The 20,506-nt window shown below is 38.9% G+C and overlaps 6 non-coding genes across 6 annotated transcripts; all 6 read right to left on the bottom strand.

Moving 5' to 3' along the window:
• Positions 1-4,390: 4,390 nt before the first annotated feature.
• trnan-guu (transfer RNA asparagine (anticodon GUU)) lies at positions 4,391-4,464 on the bottom strand. Its single transcript has one exon. It is a non-coding gene; the product is annotated as a tRNA-Asn (tRNA).
• A 2,188-nt stretch (positions 4,465-6,652) lies between these two features.
• On the bottom strand, positions 6,653-6,726 carry trnan-guu (transfer RNA asparagine (anticodon GUU)). Its single transcript has one exon. It is a non-coding gene; the product is annotated as a tRNA-Asn (tRNA).
• A 1,563-nt stretch (positions 6,727-8,289) lies between these two features.
• trnan-guu (transfer RNA asparagine (anticodon GUU)) lies at positions 8,290-8,363 on the bottom strand. The gene has a single exon. It is a non-coding gene; the product is annotated as a tRNA-Asn (tRNA).
• A 551-nt stretch (positions 8,364-8,914) lies between these two features.
• On the bottom strand, positions 8,915-8,988 carry trnan-guu (transfer RNA asparagine (anticodon GUU)). Its single transcript has one exon. It is a non-coding gene; the product is annotated as a tRNA-Asn (tRNA).
• A 4,138-nt stretch (positions 8,989-13,126) lies between these two features.
• Positions 13,127-13,200, bottom strand: trnan-guu (transfer RNA asparagine (anticodon GUU)). The gene has a single exon. It is a non-coding gene; the product is annotated as a tRNA-Asn (tRNA).
• Positions 13,201-14,547: 1,347 nt separating this feature from the next.
• trnan-guu (transfer RNA asparagine (anticodon GUU)) lies at positions 14,548-14,621 on the bottom strand. The gene has a single exon. It is a non-coding gene; the product is annotated as a tRNA-Asn (tRNA).
• Between the last annotated feature and the right edge of the window lie 5,885 nt (positions 14,622-20,506).

Raw genomic sequence — 20,506 nt, 5'->3', positions numbered from 1 at the left:
TAATTTCAATAGAATGTAGAATGGAGAATTTAAAGAGCCGCTCTGGAGGCTTTAAAGAGCCGCTTTAAAGAGCCGCTCTGGAGGATTTAAAGAGCCGCTTTAAAGAGCCGCTCTGGAGGCTTTAAAGAGCCGCTCTGGAGGCTTTAAAGAGCCGCTTTAAAGAGCCGCTCCGGAGGCTTTAAAGAGCCGCTCTGGAGGATTTAAAGAGCCGCTTTAAAGAGCCGCTTTGGAGGATTTAAAGAGCCACTCCGGAGGCTTTAAAGAGCCGCTCCGGAGGCTTTAAAGAGCCATGCCGGAGGATTTAAAGAGCTGCTCTGGAGGATTTAAAGAGCCGCTTTAAAGAGCCGCTTTGGAGGCTTTAAAGAGCCGCGCCGGAGGATTTAAAGAGCCGCATGTGGCTCTTCAGTGACTGGTTTCAGACTCTTTCCAGGACAAAACAAGTGCTGCCCTTCAGCAGAAAAGTTTCCTTGTGCACGTTTAATAATAAAGACCCAGTGAAGCTTCTGTCAAACTGTTTATTCATGAAAAATACACAATATGTTCACGCTCAGTTCTTTATTTTTTTATGTATAGCACATAATGAATGTGTATAATGCAATTTCTGCTCATGTCTTTTGATGGAGGAAATTTGCAATTACTGTACGGAAGGAAATCAAACCTAGATTATTTTACTTTTTTACATTATTATTATTATTATTATTATTATTATTATTATTATTACACTCTATTATTGCTATATAATTTTTTTTGTCTTTATTGTGAATTTATTATTATTATTATTATTTTATTATTATTACATCGTATTATTGCTATATACTTATTTTAGACTTTTTTAATCTTTATTGTGTGTTTTTTATTATTATTATTCTTTTTTTTATTTTATTATTTATTTCTTTTTTCTGTGTACATGGTCTTTGGGTGAAGGGACGGTTAAAAGTGGTTAAAAATTAAAAAAGTAACCGTACTGTATATCTGCAGATTAGATCAAAACTCAAACACAAAAACACGACCACAAAAATAACGACCCGGCGATTAATTACGAGGACGACGGCTGATGCGACTAAACTCAGTTGTAAAACATTAGCGAGGCCCATTTGCGCCGCACGCTCCGACACTTTGAACTGCGTAAATTTGAATAAAATAAAGTCGTAATGACATCCAGTTCATTTGGTGCATTTGTCCGGTTTGCTGAATTGCTGTTCTTATCTCAGCTCGACGCTTATTTGACTAACTACACTTAACGCGTCGGGTCTGGTGATACTGATAACCCTTTTCATTAGGCGCCGCGTTAAAAGACGATGGAGTTTTACGGCTTAATATAGAAACTGTACATAATGGGACGAACGGTCGGAGCTTTATCAGAAACTCGTCAGCGCAGAAGATGCATTTCCTTGGCTGTAATGTGCCATATGCTCATCAGGGACGCGATGTAATTACCCGTGTTTAAATCAAAGTGACAAGGACGCCCCATCAATTATTGGGCACAATGTTGTTTGTCGCCGCCGAGTATCACGGCGAAAACGACTCCGCGAACATTTCACAAGAGAGAAAACGAAAATGTGCCAAAACCGTGCACTTTGTCAACAGCTACATCAATAACTTTGCTCGGGAGTTGTTTTCGACGCTAATTAAACACGGAGACGGGAGCGTGACGTTTGAGAAGGAGGTTTCGTGCGTTTGACGGCGTGAACGTTTCGTGACTATTTGGAGAGAGTGAAGTTTGGTTTTTTAGCTGAGTTTGAAGTACAGAACGTGTCGAGACGGTTACGTAGGCGCGGGATCGATACGGAACGACGCAGACGAGGTGAAACTGAAGACGTGGAGCAGCAGAACATCCGCCGAGAAAAGAGAAAATGGACGTTCCACTTTGAGAACATGATGATTAAAAGTACGGTTTTATGTTTTATTACTTTACTCTTAAACCTTGTGTACTTATTGTAAAATGTCTACACTGGAACCTGCTGCTTCAGTTACATCACGGCTGTCCAAACTACGGCCCAGGGGCTAAATCTGGCCCTCAGATCAATTTTTGTTGGCCCTCGTGCTTCATCCTAAACTGGAACAAATTGATCAGGAAGTATTTTTACTACAAACTGAAGAGATTCTGCCTCTATAACCTGAATTTATTTTTACTTTTCTCACACAGGCAATAACATTTACTCACATCTGTCTCTTAGCAACGCTGTCAATCAAACCTGTTGCTAACGCTAACAGGAGCGACCTCGGGGAAAGAAGGACCTGATTTGTCGGTTATTAATGTTCATGTCTTGATTTACAGACACAAAAGTGGGAGGAGCAGTGTGAAGTGAGATGGAGCCAGGAAGTGCGCACATGATCACTTCCTGTTTGGAACGCGGTGGCGGCTAGCAGGTTAGCTTTGTCCATTTATATAAACAGTCTGTGGTTATGACAGTGTCGCTCTGTGAGAGGTTTCACTGACCCTGTAAAGTGTAAAACTGTATTATTATTATTATTATTATTATTATTATTATTATTATTATTACGATTAACACTCCAGTTCCAGACACTCATTTTATTTCTCAGTTTGTCATAAACAAACTGTTCTTTTTTACAGCTCAAACAAATGTAAACTGTAAATGTCTCTGTTGGTGATATAACAAAAAATAAACTTCAAACAAGAAAATATTATGCATTTTTAAATTATGACATTCTCAGAATAGATGATGCAGACGATTTCTCTCTCTGTCTGTGTCTCTTTGTCTCTCTGTCTGCCTCTGTCTCTCTTTCCCACTCTGTCTCTCTCTCTCTGTCTGCGTCTCTGTCTCTCTGTAAAAAATAAATTAAAAAATAAAAAATAAAATAAAATAAAATAAAATAAAAAATAAATAAAATAAAATAAAAATTAAATTAAATTAAATTAAATTAAATTAAATTAAATTAAATTAAATTAAATTAAATTAAATTAAATTAAATTAAATTAAATTAAATTAAATTAAATTAAATTAAATTAAATTAAAAGAAAAGAAAAGAAAAGAAAAGTACAGACATCACAGCAGCTAGGTCCTGGCTCACATTCACAACAACAACAACAACAACAATAATACCGGCAAATTAGTGAAATAGGAGATTAAATCATTGCCACACATGGAAAAATCTGTGTACGTCCATTTAATGTGTATTTAATTTGTTCAAGTTTCAGAAAACACATGATATCTGTGAGCCATAGAGAGAACGAGGGGCATCTGGGAGATTCCAAAAGTAACAATAAGCATCTTGCAATTAGAGACGTAAACTATAACGTCCCTCTGTGTGGACGTCAGTACAAACACACCTCCATTCCCACTCGTCTCCTTTCCCGATCTTCACGGCGTCTTATTTGCGTCTCGTCCGTAGCAGAGCGGCGCAGAGGAAAGTGCCGGGGCCTCTCTCTCTCTCTCTGTACTTTTATGTGCAAAGCAGTGAGGTATAAAAGCCTCTAATCACACAGTCCAGTCTGACCTTGCCGCAGAAGATGAAACATTTGTCAGGCTTTAAAGACGGAGCGTTAAGCGTCTGCTGACTCCGGCTCATTTTCACCACGGCTTTTCTCACAGCTGTCCCGAGGAGGCAGGGGCCGGACGAGACGAAATACTATCAACATCTACTTCTGTTGTTTTGAGACAGCGGCGTGCACTTACCTGGGCTTCATTTTACAGCGGTTCCTGGTTTATCGCGAGGATCACGTTCTAAAAAATAATCTGCGAAGTCGTCAGCGTCATTTTTTAGCAATTATTCTCTCTGTTTTTGTCTGTAAAACCCCTCACCACACACTTTATACACTTTTCTCACACAGGCGTTAACATTTTCTCACATTTCTCTCTCGTTTAAACTCTCTCAAAGTTCAAACCTTCGTAGATTTTTTAAAAATAAGCGCAGTATTATAGAACGAAACCAAACACTAAACTGTACTGTAAATAAAAATGATGCTTTTAGAAATACTGGAACTAATTTAATCGGAATACGAGGTTGGACACATAAGAAATGATTAAAAATGACTCACAGTTCCTCTGACTCCGCCTCTTCCTCTGACTCCGCCTCTTCCTCTGACCCCGCCTCTTCCTCTGACTCCGCCTCTTCCTCTGACCCCGCCTCTTCCTCTGACCCCACCTCTTCGTCCTGGCGTTGCTGTAATGTCTTGTTGCAGTTTCGTCCCTTTTTGCTCCTTGTTCAAACTTATTGCTGCTGTCGTCCTGATGTTATTTTCCTCCTTCTTTATGCGACGAACCAAAGATTTATTTATCCCGTAATGGCGCCCCCTACAGACACGGAACTTCAACTTCCCTCAGATTCAGTTTTATTTATTTTACGATTCAGTTTTATTTTCATACGTACAGTAAAGACGTTGCTGCCCACACTGGACGCCAAGAGTGTATAAAATCTGAACACATCTCGTCCCTGGGTGGGCTCGAACCACCAACCTTTCAGTTAACAGCCGAACGCGCTAACCGATTGCGCCACAGAGACCTGCCTGTAAGTAAAAAATAGATCATTCAGACGGAGCATTTAACGTAGTTTTGACTCTTCACACTTTAAATAAAACTTGAAACATTAATATTTGGTCTGTATGAAAATGAAATGTGATGTTTTTTAGGTTTTATTTATAGGTTTACTCAAATTTGCCGTAAAAAGTTCTGATTATGATCAATTGGACCAGTTCAGCTGAAGGTCTGAGGGCCGCATTTAGCCCCCGGGCCTTGGTTTGGACACTCCTGCTGTAAGTAATCTGAGAAATGCAAAAGGATAAGTTTAATGTGACACTGTGGAACATCTCCATGGAGACAAACAGGTGACAGACTCCCACCAGAAAAGTTACACAGTGAAGTTGAGATGAAATTCAAAGAAGAACATGGAGTTTGACTAAATGTTTACGCCGATACAAAGAGTTTTAAACATAAACTATAGTCAGAGGTCAGACTGGTTTACAGGGGCCCAAACTGTTTTATTGAGGGCCACATCTCAAAACATATTCAAAGCTGAGGGCCCCGGTGATCAGTGCGGCGCTTTATACACAGACAGAGCATTGACTTTGTGTTAATTAGGATTAAACTCATTGATTTCAGGTCTGTGTCTGTGAAGTGACATTTGAGATGATACTGACAGAAAGACTGGACTGAAGACTAAACCAGGACTAAACCAGGACTAAAACAGGACTAAACCAGGACTAAACCAGGACTAAACCAGGACTAAACCAGGACTAAAACAGGACTAAACCAGGACTAAAACAGGACTAAAACAGGACTAAAACAGGACTAAAACAGGACTAAACCAGGACTGAATCAGGACTGAATCAGGACTAAAACAGGACTAAACCAGGACTAAACCAGGACTGAACCAGGATGTACAGGATGTGGATGTTTGTTGTTTTACACAAGTTAAATGGACAGAGGCTCAAACATTAAAATATAACAACAATGATCAAAAAATAAGTGATAATAATAAAATCAAATAAAAAACACTGTGCTGAATTATAGTTGTGTAAATGTTTGGTGCTTTATCTCTGAGACGGTGTATTTTTCTTTATTTTATTTATTTTAATCTCGTTGAACCTGTTGAAGTTTCAGATACAATGGAGTCAAACCTCACACTTCTCACAATTTCACCTCAGAAATTGAATTCACTAAGCAGCTTAGCAACTTCACAAATAGAAGCTACTATTTTTAGCCTTATTTAAGCTTCGTCTGGATACAGGAGGGGTGTGTTCTTGCGCCCTCTGAAGGTAACACTGGCTTTGGACGCTCCGAAATCAGGAGTGAGTTTGAAAATATAAAAAAAACCCTTAAAATTCTGTAAAATTCTTTGCTTAAAGGCAGCGGCAAAAGCCAAATTGTAGTAGTTGGAGTTGTATTTAGCTTCCATCATCTTCTGTAAAAACTCTTCTACCTCTGAGCTTCACAAAATGAGGTTTGAGCTTTCCCAGGTTTGTCGCGTCACAGGTAGAAACACGGCGCAGTTTTAAGTCCGAGCGTTTCAGCCGTCAGATCGCCTTCATTCAAACCGTGCGCTTGCATAAACACGTCTGGGCATGTTCGTTATCGGCTAGTTTATTTTTATCACTTATGGTAATTCCAGCCACTTCCAGCAGATGGTGAGCTGCATCAGATCATAGTATGAAGAGCACTGACGCTGGGATATGTGCGCTTCTTTTATTATCCAGTATTTTAAGTTATAAAACATGAAATGCCAAAGCAAAGAGCGAGTTTAAAGGTCAATAATAATAATAATAATAATAATAATAATAATAATAATAATAAAGTGCTTTAATTATGGGCTGAGAGTTTTAAAAAGAGGCAGAAGACATTTTAGTATGAGACGCTGAGACATGAACACGCTGCGGTCGCGCTGTCTGACCGTGTTTACATCATAGAGTCTTTATATTATATAGAGTTTGTTAGTTTGTTCGTTCGTTTCTGATAAGACAAAGATAAACCTCGACCCAGAGCCTTGTCCCGTGTCTGTTAGCTGCCGTTAGCCTTTTGCGTTTGACCCGGTGTTAGCGCTTGTATTTTTGGGGGAGAATCAAACGTCTAGAGGAGGATTTTTAAACGCCCGTAATTCAAGATTCAAGATTCAATTTTATTTTCATACGTACAGTAAAGAAAACACGTTGCTGCCCACACTGGACGCCAAGAGTGTATAAAATCTGAACACATCTCGTCCCTGGGTGGGCTCGAACCACCAACCTTTCGGTTAACAGCCGAACGCACTAACCGATTGCGCCACAGAGACCTTTTTAATTTAAAAGTTCTGCTCATGATCAACTGGGCCAGTTCAGCAGGACCAATGAAAGACTGGACTGAAGACTGAACCAGGACTAAACCAGGATGTACAGGGTGTGGATGTTTGTTGTTTTACACAAGTTAAATGGACAGAGGCTCAAACATTAAAATATAACAACAATGATCAAAAAATAAGTGATAATAATAAAAATAAATTAAAAAACACTGTGCTGAATTATAGTTGTGTAAATGTTTGGTGCTTTATCTCTGAGACGATGTATTTTCCTTTATTTCATTTATTTTAATCTCGTTGAACCTGTTGAAGTTTCAGATACAATGGAGTCAAACCTCACACTTCTCACAATTTCACCTCGGAAATTGAATTCACTAAGCAGCTTAGCAACTTCACAAATAGAAGCTACTATTTTTAGCCTTATTTAAGCTTCGTCTGGATACAGGAGGGGTGTGTTCTTGCGCCCTCTGAAGGTAACACTGGCTTTGGACGCTCCGAAATCAGGAGTGAGTTTGAAAATATAAAAAAAACCCTTAAAATTCTGTAAAATTCTTTGCTTAAAGGCAGCAGCAAAAGCCAAATTGTAGTAGTTGGAGTTGTATTTGGCTTCCATCATCTTCTGTAAAAACTCTTCTGCCTCTGAGCTTCACAAAATGAGGTTTGTGCTTTCCCAGGTTTGTTGCGTCACAGGTAGAAACACGGCGCAGTTTTAAGTCCGAGCGTTTCAGCCATCAGATCGCCTTCATTCAAACCGTGCGCTTGCATAAACACGTCTGGGCATGTTCGTTATCACCTAGTTTATTTTGATCACTTGTGGTAATTCCAGCCACTTCCAGCAGATGGCGAGCTGCATCAGATCATAGTATGAAGAGAACTGACGCCGGGATATGTGCGCTTCTTTTATTATCCATTATTTTAAGTTATAAAACATGAAATGCCACAGCAAAGAGCGAGATTAAAGGTCAATAATAATAATAATAATAATAATAATAATAATAATAATAATAATAATAAAGTGCTTTAATTATGGACTGAGAGTTTTAAATTATATTTTATAGAGTTCGTTAGTTTGTTCGTTCGTTTCTGCTAAGACAAAGATAAACCTCGACCCGGAGCGTTGTCCCGTGTCTGTTAGCTGCCGTTAGCCTTTTACGTTTGACCCGGTGTGAGCGCTTGTCCTGTTTTCGTCTTTTGTTTGATCAGATCAGCCCGGGGACAATTTCGCTTTTAGGTTTGTGATGTTGGCGGCGGCTGATACGGCGCCGTACGGGGTTGGTCCTTTCTGTTGTGACGTCGCTTTGGGCTCGGGAGGGTTTCTGCCGTTTTAGAGTCAAATAAAACTAACTTAATAAAAACGACTTAACGTTCGTGTCGTCTTTCATATGTTTGGTCCACACGGGTCAGAACATATTTTTGGGGGAGAATCAAACGTCTAGAGGAGGATTTTTAAACGCCCATAATTCAAGATTCAAGATTCAGTTTTATTTTCATACGTACAGTAAAGAAAACACGTTGCTGCCCACACTGGACGCCACGAGTGTATAAAATCTGAACACATCTCGTCCCTGGGTGGGCTCGAACCACCAACCTTTCGGTTAACAGCCGAACGCGCTAACCGATTGCGCCACAGAGACCTGCCTGTGAGTCTGGTGTGTCCAGACTTTCAACTGGGCCGGTTCAGCAGACTGGACTGAAGACTAAACCAAGACTAAACCAGGACTAAACCAGGACTAAACCAGGACTAAACCAGGACTAAAACAGGACTAAAACAGGACTGAACCAGGACTGAACCAGGACTAAACCAGGACTAAACCTCCATTGGTGTCTCTGGTACTCCCCTCTCCTGGTTCCACTCCTACCTCTCAGATCGCTCTCAGTTTATTCAGCTCAAGTCATTCACCTCACACCCCTTCCCTGTCACGTCAGGTGTTCCTCAGGGTTCTGTCCTTGGTCCTCTGCTCTTTCTAATCTATCTTCTCCCCCTTGGTTCCATCTTTAGAAAACATCACATTCACTTTTACTGTTACGCGGATGACACCCAGCTCTACATTTCCAGTAAATCCAGTAAAAAATTGGTATAAAATCAATAAACATAATCATAATCAAACATAATCTTTACCAAATATAGACTATGAAAAATAAAGGTTAAACTATGAAAACAGAAGCTTCTGCTCTAGACACATCTCGTCCCTGGGTGGGCTTGAACCACCAACCTTTTGGTTAACAGCTGAACGCGCTAACCGATTGCGCCACAGAGACCTGCCTCTGAGTCTGAGGTGAACAAACTCAACAGTGGATGATTCAGACGGTGCATTTAACGTAGTTTTGACTCTTCACACTTTAAATAAGACTTGCTAAATTTGAAAAGAAAATCTATTTTGTCCATATATAAACCGCACCTGAATATAAGCCACAGGTTTTCATATTGTAACGTGAGATATTTACTAAATACTAGTTACTAAACTCAAAACTCATGTGTTTAGAAAGGCCTTCTCATCCTGACCACTCTGACCATAACTGCTCTGTCTTTTAATCTATATTTGTTTTTTAATGTATTTTTAATCATTTTACACTGTTTTATTGTCTTGATGTATGGCGACCTTGAGAGCCTTGAAAGGCGCCTAACAAATAAAATGTATTATTATTATTATTATTATTATTATTAATAAACCAGGGCTAAACCAAGATTAAACCAGGGCTAAAACAGGGCTAAACCAGGACTAAAACAGGGCTAAAACAGGGCTAAACCGGGACTGAACCGGGACTGAACCGGGACTGAACCAGGACTAAACCAAGACTAAAACAGGGCTAAAACAGGGCTAAACCGGGACTGAACCGGGACTGAACCGGGACTGAACCAGGACTAAACCAAGACTAAAACAGGGCTAAACCAGGATTAAACCATTACTAAAACAGGGCTAAACCAGGACTAAAACAGGGCTAAACCAGGACTAAAACAGGGCTAAACCAGGACTAAAACAGGGCTAAACCAGGACTAAAACAGGGCTAAACCAGGACTAAACCAGGGCTAAAACAGGGCTAAACCAGGACTAAACCAGGGCTAAAACAGGGCTAAACCAGGACTAAACCAGGGCTAAAACAGGGCTAAACCAGGACTAAAACAGGGCTAAACCAGGACTAAACCAGGGGTAAAACAGGGCTAAACCAGGACTAAAACAGGGCTAAACCAGGGCTAAACCAGGATTAAACCAGGGCTAAAACAGGGCTAAAACGGGACTAAACCAGGGCTAAAACAGGGCTAAACCAGGACTAAAACAGGGCTAAACCAGGATTAAAACAGGGCTAAAACAGGACTAAAACAGGGCTAAACCAGGACTAAACCAGGGCTAAAACAGGACTAAACCAGGGCTAAAACAGGGCTAAACCAGGACTAAAACAGGGCTAAACCAGGATTAAAACAGGGCTAAAACAGGACTAAAACAGGGCTAAAACGGGACTAAACCAGGGCTAAAACAGGGCTAAACCAGGATTAAAACAGGGCTAAACCAGGACTAAACCAGGGCTAAAACAGGACCAGAACCAAACCAAGACCTAACCAGGACTAAACCAGGTCTCTTGGCACAGTCGTATCAGACGGCGTTGATCCTTGTGGGGATTTGTCTCTTGCTCCAGTCGCTGAATCATATTTTGCTGGACCAGGTGGAGAGTCATGAGTCAGAACATGAACATCAATAAGTCACTGCCCGACTTAGTTATTTGATTAGATTCATAGACAAATATAAACTCTTAAACATCTGAACATATATCTGGGTCTAATCTTCATCTTCACATGAGACGGTACGATAATAAACTATGACAGTGGTGATACAGAAAAGCTAAGCACAGTTATTTAACACTAACATTATCCAAAAAGAAATAAAAGTACTGCACTGAAAAATACTCCAGTAAATACGCCACCTTTTAGTCAGAGGTATTTGTATTAGAATCCATTAATGCAATCCCCATAAATGTGTCTTCGTGTGTCCTCAGCGTCCATTTTACAGAAACATATTTAGACGTGACTCATTCGGTTTCGAGGAATAAAGTCCAATAAATAGTGACAGCTGACGACAAACCTTCAGGCTGTGCTGCTGATTTCTTTATTTTTTATCACAGATCTGAGGAGCGTCCGACTCTGACAAAGACCGATACTTGCACCTTTCACACTCCGCTCGCTCTCGGAGTAGATTTAGAGGGATTTTCTAAAGGGCCTCGATCAATGTTGCTAATTAAGTTCACTTCAAGACCACGGATACGAGCCCAAAACACCAGATTAGTCTCGTTTCTTTTGCCGTATGAAGAGGTGATGAACGGGACGGCGTGGGGGGAGAGCGGGAGCATCTCGTACGTCTATAAATAACTCTCGACAACAGGAGGGAGCGACTCGAGAGAAGAAAACTGGTTTGAAGATCAACGAAAATTAAACGGAACAGAAATAAACAGCCGGGGATCTGCGGAGGAGTCGAAGGAGCAGCGTGGTTCAGGGATAATATTTACCAAACGTCCACTCCGCTCTCCCGACTGCTGTTATTGCCTCGGTTTCGCCGCGGGTGAGTGCGAGGTCTGCCGTGGAAGAGTTTGGCACGTTTAAAAAGACGTGTGGTGAGACATCTGGGCAGAATGAGGGCGCTGTGAGGGAGAGGCCAGATCAGATTTGCACACGAGAAAGAGTTTGAAGAATGGAAGAGTGGGACTTTATTTACATATAAAGAACGACTTATATAACCTCTACTTTGAATACAAACCATAATTTTCCACTAATATTATTTTTTTAATTTCTTCTCTTACGTCTTTAAGGTTTTCCACGGTCTCCCGATGGAAATCTTTTATCTTCCGCAAGACAGCCTCCAAATCTGACGTTTTCTTATCCACTTGTATTCTTTCGGGGGAGTCCTGCGTTAGCATGCTAGCCTCCATGCCAGCTAGCTCCGCTCTTAGCTTAGCTTGTTCCTCATTTTTGTCCGTGTTTAATTCAGCGGTACAAATGCCGTAAATTTGGGACCATAGAGCACACCGGAATATAAGCCGCACCAGCTAAAGATGCAGGTGATAATTGTAATTCAAGATTCAAGATTCAAAGTTTTATTGTCATACGATTCAAAGTTTTATTGTCATACGTACAGTAAAGAAGCACGTTTCCCTGTGCAATTAAATTCTTATGTTGCTGCCCACACTAGATGCCAAGAGTGTATAAAATAATTTGTTATAAAATCAATAAACATAATTATAATCAAACATAATGTTTACCAAATATAGACTATGTCTCTCTCCCTCTCTCTCTCTGTCTCTCTCCCTCTCTCTCCGTCCTTCTCTGTCTCTCTCCCTCTCTCTCTCCCTCCCTCTCTCTCTCCCTCTCTCTGTCTTTCTCCCTCCCTCCCTCTCTCTCTGTCTCCCTCTCTCCCTCTCTCTCTCTCCCTCTCTCTCTCTCTCTCTCTGTATCGTGACATTCTCGTCTTGTATCATTCTCTAAACTCCTCTGCTGTAATAACCTGTTCACTCAGTTTATTCATGTGTCAGCTGAACCTCATTCTGCTGAACCTCGACCGGACCGACTGCAGGAGGAGACGACCTGTTTGCTGAGTTAAATCCAGGTGGAGACTTTTTATATTAAATCTTATTGGTGTGACTAGAATGTTCCAGGGAGTGGCTTTAAACATGTCTGTATATGTCTTAGTGGTGCTGGTGATTCCTTTGCACATTATTCCACGTGTATTTTTATATATTTTTGCTTGTGTCGTGGCTATAAATATTCCGTTTGTCCATAGCGCTCTTCGTTCTCGCTCGTCCTCGCTGTGCATGGCCCCGCCCTCCACGCACCTGGGCCCCTGCAGGCTGGACCGTGTCTGTTAGCTGCTGTTAGCCTTTTGTGTTTGACGTGTTGGGAGCGACTGTTCTGTTTTCGCCTTTTGTTTGATAAGGTCAGTCAGGAGACGGTTTTGCGTTTAGGTTCGTCGTGTTGGCGGCGGCTTCTACGGCGCCGTACGGGGTTGGTCCAGTGCCACATTCTTTTGTTCTGTTTGGCTCATCAGCTCCATCTTTCTATTGTGACTTCGCTTTGGGCACGGGAGGGTTTTTGGCGTTTTAGAGTAAAATAAAACTAACAACTTAAGGTTTGTGTCGTCTTTCATTTGTTTGGTCCACACGGGTCAGAAAATGTTTCAGAAATGCCTGTAATTCAAGATTCAAAGTTTTATTGTCATACGTACAGTAAAGAAGCACGTTTCCCTGTGCAGTTAAATTCTTATGTTGCTGCCCACACTGGATGCCAAGAGTGTATAAAAAATGTGGTATAAAATCAATAAACATAATCATAATCAAACATAATCTCTACCAAATATAGACTATGAAAAATAAAGGTTAAACTATGAAAACAGAAGCTTCTGCTCTAAACACATTCCGTCCCTGGGTGGGCTCGAACCACCAACCTTTTGGTTAACAGCCGAACGCGCTAACCGATTGCGCCACAGAGACCTGCCTGTGAGTCTGAGGTGGACAAACTCGACAGTGGATGATTCAGACGGTGCATTTGACGTAGTTTTGACTCTTCACACTTTAAATAAGACTTGCTAAAGTTGAAAAGAAAATCTATTTTGTCTAAATATAAACTGCACCTGAATATAAGCCGCAGGTTTTCATATTGTAACGTGAGATATTTACACAGAAAGACGCTACACGGACACACTTTTTTTAAAACTGTGCCTGAAAATTGGCACCGACACGACATCAACACGGGATGAACACACCTGCAGGTTTAGAAAATAAAGCTGCACCAACACGGGCCTCTGCTTTTATTTCCTTTTGTCGTCTTTTTACATCGACCGAGTTGGATTCATTGATGCCGAGCTCACGTGCAGTGGCTCTATTTCCTTCTTTATCTTAAAAACGGCATCATATCCATTTCTTCGTGTGTTTTCCATGATGAGGGTGTGATGAGCAAAATGACCATTCAAAATCAAAACTAGTGAATTCTGTCTGTGTCACTTTTGCGTTTACAGCCGGAGAGCGCCCCCCGGTGGCCGTTATCCAGTAAAATTCTATAAATAAGCCGCGCTGTTGTATCGGCCGCAGGGTTCAAAGTCACGGCTTATTCTGACGTTTACGGTAGATTTTTTTGTTTTGTCTCTTGTCATCATCAGTGTTGCCGCGATATCGTCTCGTTTCACCTCAGAGGTTCTTCCAGAAGAACTTCCACTAATATTTGACCAATACTGTACCATTTTTACTTTATATTTTGAGAGGTCTAGTAGTAGTAGCAGCAGGTAGTAATATAGTTATGTAATGTTTCTGATTAGTGTCCGTCCGGTCCATGTTTTTGCCGTGACTAAAATGTTCCAGGCCTGGCCAAAAAAAAGAGGTCGCCACCAAAAAAAAAAAAAAAGGAACTTTTACGTCGCACATTCTGTGTGTTGTTGTTTCGTTTCTCTTCTCCAACGTCACAGATTTATTTCCATCCAGTTGTTGCATTAATGTTTCTCCTGTTGCATTGATGATGGTCGAGTCTGACGCGAGTCTAAAGTTTGTGTCGTCTTTCATACGTTTGGTCCACACGGGTCAGAACATGTTTCAGGGGTGAGGAACAACAGAAATGCCTGTAATTCAAGATTCAAAATTTTATTGTCAAACGTACAGTAAAGAAGCACGTTTCCCTCTACAATTAAATTCTTATGTTGCTGCCCACACTGGATGCCAAGAGTGTATAAAAAATTTGGTATAAAATCAATAAACATAATCATAATCAAACATAATCTTTACCAAATATAGATTATGAAAAATAAAGGTTAAACTATGAAAACAGAAGCTTCTGCTCTAAACACATCTCGTCCCTGGGTGGGCTCGAACCACCAACCTTTCGGTTAACAGCCGAACGCGCTAACCGATTGCGCCACAGAGACCTGTTGGTTAGTAAAAAATAGATTGACATGGACCACAGCGGATCATTCAGACGGTGCATTTAACGTAGTTTTGACTCTTCACACTTTAAATAAGACTTGAAACATTAATATTCGGTCTGTATGAAAATGAAATGTGATGTTTTTTAGGTTTTATTTATAGGTTTACTCAAATTTGCCGTAAAAAGTTCTGATTATGATCAATTGGACCAGTTCAGCTGAAGGTCTGAGGGCCGCATTTAGCCCACAGGCCTTGGTTTGGACACTCCTGCTGTAAGTAATCTGAGAAATGCAAAAGGATAAGTTTAATGTGACACTGCGGAACATTAAACATCTTCATGGAGACAAACAGGTGACAGACTCCCACCAGAAAAGTTACATAGTGAAGTTTTAAGAATTGTTCTCTCATTAATTATTACACAGCAATAATTATTCTTCACTGAGTCGACGTAAAAGAAAATAAACACGTGTATCTGCCCATAAACATTTAATTTCACTAATACATAAGTGACAGTTTACTACATACACTGGAGTATTATAGTGTAGTATCATAGTGTAGTATTATAGTGTAGTATTATAGTGTAGTATTATAGTAGAGTATTATAGTGTAGTATCATAGTGTAGTATTATAGTGTAGTATTATAGTGTAGTATTATTTTGTAGTATTATAGTGTAGTATTATAGTGTAGTATCATAGTGCAGTATTATAGTGTAGTATTATAGTGTAGTATTATAGTAGAGTATTATAGTGTAGTATCATGTTGTAGTATTATAGTGTAGTATCATAGTGTAGTATTATAGTGTAGTATTATTTTGCAGTATTATAGTATAGTATTATAGTGTAGTATTATAGTGTAGTATTATTTTTTAGTATTATAGTAGAGTATTATAGTGTAGTATCATAGGGTATTATTATAGTATAGTATTATAGTGTAGTATTATTTTGTAGTATTATAGTAGAGTATTATAGTGTAGTATCATAGTGTAGTATTATAGTGTAGTATTATTTTGCAGTATTATAGTAGAGTATTATAGTGTAGTATTATAGTGTAGTATCATAGTGTAGTATCATATTGCAGTATTATTTTGTAGTATTATAGTGTAGTATTATAGTGTAGTATTATAGTGTAGTATCATAGTGTAGTATTATAGTGTAGTACCATAGTGTAGTATTATAGTGTAGTATCATAGTGTAGTATCATAGTGTAGTATTATAGTGTAGTATTATAGTGTAGTATTATAGTGTCGTATCATAGTGTAGTATTATAGTGTAGTATTATAGTGTAGTATTATAGTGTAGTATTATAGTAGAGTATTATAGTGTAGTATTATAGTGTAGTATCAGTGTAGTATCATAGTGTAGTATTATAGTGTAGTATCATAGTGTAGTATTATAGTGTAGTATTATAGTGTAGTATCATAGTGTAGTATTATAGTGTAGTATTATAGTGTAGTATTATAGTGTAGTATCATAGTGTAGTATTATAGTGTAGTATCATAGTGTAGTATTATAGTGTAGTATTATTTTGTAGTATCATAGTGTAGTATCATATTGTAATATTATAGTGTAGTATTATTTTGTAGTATTATAGTGTAGTATTATAGTGTAGTATCATAGTGTAGTATTATTTTGTAGTATTATAGTGTATTATTATTGTAGTACTGTATATCACAATGACACATCCAGAATCGTCGTCGTTTTAACACAAACTCCACAAACCTCGTGCGTTTGTGTTGATGTTCCGTGTTCTCCGCGTGTCCTCGTCCTCCCACATTTACACTCGCTTTGATTTACAGGTGATGGTTTTCCTAACGCGGCCGTTTATCAGAGCCCCGCCCCCCGTCAGCGCTCGAGGCTCTACGTCCAGGGTGGAGGTTCAGAACGTGACACCAACATCACAGCAGCTTCACCACAACAACTCACACCGTCCTGATTCTGCTCCGTCAGCACCGGAACAGCTCGTGTGTTTAATGTGACGGCACAATGTACGAGAATAGTTTAAAATTAAGATGAAAAAGGGTCAGAAAGTGGATTTTGAGGTTTTTGATTTGCATTTGATTTGGTTTTTGATTTGGTTTATGTTTAATATAAAAACTGAGACTCACATGAAACAAAAACGGGCACAAAGTCGACGTCTACGGCAGCAACAAGCAACTAAAATGTAATGTGATTTTTTTGTTTTGTTTTGTTTTTTCCTCATAGTTAAATTGACTTTCTGGTTCATATTTTTATTGATGTGTGAACAAATATTATATGTCATTTAGACAATAAATGTATATACAGTACACCTCTTAATTTTTATATAACAAAATAAAGTAATAATAATAATAATAGAAAAAAATAATAATAATAAAATACTATAAATCATAAAATAATAATAATAATTAAAAATAATAATAATAAAATCACAAATCTTTAAAGATAGATGAATAAGTTAGAGCATTACACAATAAATCATAAAAAATATAAATCATGAATACAATATTAATGAAATAATAATAATAATAATAATAATAATAATAAATACATAAAATAATAATAATAATAAAGGGGGAGGGGGTGGCTTTGACAGTTTCAGAAAAGTCAATAAATGCCACTTTCTATAAAATTTGTTTACAATACTCTTCTTGGAATATTTAATCTCCACTTTCAAAAGGACATAACCTCATTAATCGGAGGTGGACGTGGAATTTGTTGAGACGGAGATGGTGTCTTACAACAACAGACGTAAACACCAAAACCTGCAGCTGTAAAGTTGAATCTGTCTTCTGGAAAACCACATACAGAGAAACATCAATAGTTTTTTGACAGGACTCTGGACGTGGCATCAAAATAAACCCGCCAGAAGGTTGTAAGGGCTGGGCAGGAAAAAAAAAAACATCTGCGTGAGGTTATAAAGTGATTCACCACAACTGTCACAAACATCCACCACAGAGGAAAAGTCTGAGTCCTGTTTTTGAGTAAAGACACTTAAACTGAACTTTAAACTGTATCAGAGTCAAACGGCACAAATGATTCTCTTATGAATGAGCCGCAATGTGGAGTCGCACCAGGGTTTGTCAGAAACTAGTCCCGACTCTTCTGTTTTAGTAAACGTCAAATGACCAACGTGTGACTGAACAGTGCCAAAGATTTTAGAAATGAGTGACTTTTTTTTGAGGGGTTTAATTAAAAAAGCTCAGTCCAGATTTCTTCAGGTGGGAGCTGTGGAAAGCAAACAAATAAAAAAAATAAAATAAAATAAATAAATAAAAATAAATAAATAAATAAATAAATAAATAAATAAATAAAAATAAATAAAATAATACAATAAAAAATAAATACATAAATAAATAAATGAATGAATGAATACAAAAACAATAATAAAAAAATAAATAAAATAAAATAATAAAATAAAAAATAAATACATAAATAAATGAATGAATAAATGAATACAAAAATATTAATTTAAAAAATAAACAAAATAAATAAAATAAAATAAAACATAAAACAAAACGAAGCACAATTTCTCATGGAGTTAAATTAACTTAAGAGCCATAATATTAATATTGAACATTTGTGAATCTGATCTCTAACATCTCAAGGGGAAACATTTGTGATTTATATAAATTTGGATATTTCTTTCATAAACAGTGACTCTCCCATAAATAGCTTTAGTTTAGTTCCAGTTCTAGTTTCGTTCTGGTTCTGATTAACTGTGTGAATGAAACTTTAATCATATTTAGTGTCGAGTCAAAGAAAACAACAACTTTGCTCCTTTAAAATAGGTTAAGATTAATAAACCCCAGGTTCTGCTGTAGCTCCGGCCTCTTGTCTCTGTTCATACTTCCCCTGGGTGATGTTTTTAGAAAGCACAATGTGGCATTTCATTGTTTTGCAGATTCATTCAAATTCATCTGCCAGTGACCACCGACGACAGCCAGACCACAATCAGAGCTCTGCAGGACTCAGGGATGTGCCGAGCGGAGCACAAACTCCCTGAACTTAAATCAAAATAAAACTGAGACTGTGGTGTTTGTCCAGATTGAACCCACTGTTTGGGCCTGACGGTGCGATTGCTCTTCTGTCTTTTATCGTCTCCTGCAGTGAGGAATCTTGGTCTGATTGTGGACTGTGCTCAAACTGGACCAGCACATTAGCTCGGTCATAAAGTCCAGCTTCTTACTTTGACGATGTTTAAATCCGGACTCAAAACGGTTCTTTTTAGCTGTGCGTGTGACTCAAAGGGGTTTATTCTGCACTTTTCTCCTTTAATGTTAATTTTATGATGATTATTTATGTTTCGATTTGTTGTTTTGTGATTTTAATGTCTTTTTTATTCTGTAAAACACTTTGAATTACCTTGTGTACGATTGTTCTGTACAAATAAACTCGCCTTGCTCCTCGTTAAAGTGAAACCAAACCTTTCACAGGCAGATTTTGCCAAAGCGATCCACACATTTGTAACGTGGCGTCTGGATTATTGTAATTCTTTGTCTGTGGAGGTGGATCAGGGCTCCCTGCGGCGCTCACAGAACGTCCAGAAGGCTGCAGCTCGACGGAGACAAAAAATAAAACGAGACACGTCAGGTCTGTGCAGCTGCTCTGGATCCTCATTTTACATCGGGTGAAATTCAAAGGGTTATTGTTTTTTTAAATGTGTGCACTATGTGTCCTCTTTATCCGAGGGAGTTACTGCAGCTCTACAGTCAATTCAATTCAATTTATTTTTGTAAAGCGGAAAAATCACAGCAGCAGTCGCCTCTTTAGAGCTGAAAACATGAGAAGTGATTTAAACAACAGAAAGAGACAGAATCGACAATGAAACAGAAACAGACAAACAAATTAATCCACGGAAAACAAGCAAATGGAGAAGTGTCCCAGAGCAGAGCGCCCCCTGCCTTTAGACCCTCGATCAGCAAGAAAAAAGTCTAAAAATGCAATGGGAAAAAGAGAAAACTCAAGGAGAACCACAGTGAAGGAGACGAAATGGTTGGTCCCTTCGGTTCATGAAAGAAAAACTCACAACGGTCACAGAAAAACCTTGAATCTGACAAAAGTAATAATAAATAAAAAGTCTATGACATTTAACCAATGAAAGTCAGACATTGCTTTTCAACCAGACTTCAACAGAATTATAAAAAAATAAATAAACTCATGAAACAGGCCTGGACAAAAACGATGGTTCACTTAACTTAATATTTTGTTGCACGAACTTTTGAGTCAATCGTTGCAATAAAACGATTCCTGTAACTGTCAGTGAGTCTGCAGCTTTAATACAATACGCACGACACACACAATACGCACGACACACACAATACGCACGACACACACAATACGCACGACACACAAAATACGCACAACACACACAATACGCACAAGACACACAATACGCACGACACACACAATACGCACGACACACACAATACGCACGACACACAAAATACGCACGACACACACAATACGCACAACACACACAATACGCACAAGACACACAATACGCACAACACACACAATACGCACAACACACACAATACGCACAACACACACAATATGCACAACACACACAATATGCACGACACACACAATACGCACAACACACACAATACGCACAACACACACAATACGCACAACACACACAATATGCACAACACACACAATATGCACGACACACACAATACGCACAACACACACAATACGCACAACACACACAATACGCACGACACACACAATACGCACAACACACACAATACGCACGACACACACAATACGCACGACACACACAATACGCACGACACACAATACGCACGACACACACAATACGCACGACACACACAATACGCACGACACACACAATACGCACGACACACACAATACGCACAACACACACAATACGCACGACACACAC

Source organism: Periophthalmus magnuspinnatus, chromosome 22 (genome assembly GCF_009829125.3).
Source record: "Periophthalmus magnuspinnatus isolate fPerMag1 chromosome 22, fPerMag1.2.pri, whole genome shotgun sequence".
Classification (NCBI taxonomy): Eukaryota; Metazoa; Chordata; class Actinopteri; order Gobiiformes; family Gobiidae; genus Periophthalmus; species Periophthalmus magnuspinnatus.
The sequence above is the reverse complement of the archived record's forward strand: the minus strand, read 5'-3'. Positions and strand labels throughout refer to the sequence as shown.